We start from the raw sequence: 2,071 nt of genomic DNA, 5'->3' as shown, positions 1-2,071 counted from the left end.
CGCCGCTGCTCGATATATAAACTGAAGTTTTTCCTCAAGTCCAAAAATGACACTTCCGAGGCTTTAAGGGACGGCAGCCAATCACGGGCGAGATCGTGTAGATTGACAGGAACGTTGGCCAATCGGGAATGAGATGCGCCGCGTTCTCCCCTCCTCCTATGATCACACAGTGGAGCTGATGAAATGAGTTGATGTGTGTCCAAATCTGGATGTAATGTACATTTACTCAAACATTTTACTTATGAGGTACAATTTTGAGGTTTACTTGAGTATTTCTATATGATGCAACTTTATTTGTCCACTCCACTGTACATTTCAAAGGGAAATATTCTACTTTCTACTCCTCCATTTATTTGACAGTTTTAGTTGCTTTTCAGATGAATATTTGACATAATGGATAATATAACAAGCTTTTAAAATACAACACAGATTCAAATTCAGCTTTATAAAGGACTGTGTCACTTGGCAAGGTTTCAGGAGCAAGTTAGACTGTGAGGAGCGAACTGTGGTCATTTAAAACATCCATATATTGAACATCAATCAGCAGCTTCTGTGCAAAATAATCTGTAAAAAAAGGTAATACATCTCAGGCTGGTTGTAAATATATGGTTTATTAAAGTAAAGTTATATTATATATCATTTATGTTATTTATAGCTTATTATACAGTGGTTATACTTTTTCAGGCAGGGCTGATGTGGCCCTTCAGCTAAAATGAATTTGACACCCTTGTTCTTAACAGTGGGGGGATTGTTTTAACAAGAAACTTTCAGAAACTATAATGAACAGCTAAATGAATTAATAAAATATAAAAATAGTCACTCTGAGAACAAAATGTGTTTACTTGTGGCCTTTTGGAGGCTTTGGGAAGCTGCTGATGTGATGTCGCCACCTGGTGGTTCATAGAAAGTACAGCATGTGTGCAGATTGTTTAACTGCAGTTCTGCACTCTGATTTTAAATGTGTTTTTTTCTTGTTTGTATTACAGTCATATGAAAGATAGTTGCAGGGAGCATTCATGAGACATTTTACAAGGAGGAAGTCAAACTACTGGAAACCTAATTAACTTAAAACAGGACTAATTTCCATATGAGTTATTTTGGGTAAGTTTCTGACTTACTACCTATCTGATGTCAATGTATTTATATCATGTGCTGATAGTTTAATGTTTTTTTTCTACAGCCAAGTGAAGATCAATTAATAACGTTGCCATTTAGTCATTGCATGGTTATTGATTTTGCTCCACTAGCACCAAATCTACGTTTTCTCATGCAACCAAAATACTTCCATAATTATGAATGAATGTCCAAAACAACAATATAATAAGGACATGGTCTTTGTTTTGAAGGCAATGTGCTCAAGAAAAAAAAAAGGTTTCTAATTCCACATAGGGCTACTGTAGCCCCCATTCATAGGGCACAAGGGGTCACTGAATGGTTTCATCACATCTCAACACAACTGGGAGATTATGGACCAACCGACCTTACTAAGACACTTTATGTTGTTTTTGTGTGTGTGTGTGGTTTTTTTTACCTTTAAATTGATATTTAATTTACTGTATATCCATATAACGCTGTTTCGGGGACTTACAGAGTCAATTAGCGCATCCCGAAGACCATAAGAAAGTTTAATTAATTCACTTTCATCCTATTTCCTGAAAGTTTCTTGTAGAGGAAAAAATTAATTTGGGGTTACATTGATCAACTCAATGACCATGTCTGCACCTATCAATAATGTTTCACTACAATAAATTAAATAAATGCCGATAATTATGGTGTTTTTTTAATAAACTAAACTGTAACGAGCCAAGCTAACTTTTGCTTCGTGGTTTTGTGTGTTTTTTGGTTTATTTTTCTTTTAAAAAGGATGTTACTACGTTACTATGGTGGATATCGAAATCCAATCGCGGTTGTTATGGAAACAATCGATACATCTGTGAACGCCTGCAACCCGGAGCTCAGTGAAGACGCGCATCACCTGTTTCAACCCCATCAACACAGCAACACCAATATTTCCCCAAGTATCTAAGTTAGTTCTTATGGATAAATTAAGCTATGACTATGTTAATTTATA

General features: G+C 35.7%; 1 protein-coding gene across 1 annotated transcript in view; it reads right to left on the bottom strand.

Moving 5' to 3' along the window:
- LOC133999599 (C-reactive protein-like) overlaps nt 1-2,071 on the bottom strand; it is a 92,664-nt gene that overhangs the window by 85,756 nt on the left and 4,837 nt on the right. The gene's annotated exons all lie outside the window — the stretch shown is intronic.

The sequence above is a fragment of the Scomber scombrus genome, chromosome 18, assembly GCF_963691925.1.
Source record: "Scomber scombrus chromosome 18, fScoSco1.1, whole genome shotgun sequence".
NCBI lineage: Eukaryota > Metazoa > Chordata > Actinopteri > Scombriformes > Scombridae > Scomber > Scomber scombrus.
This window is presented reverse-complemented; position numbering and strand designations above follow the sequence as displayed.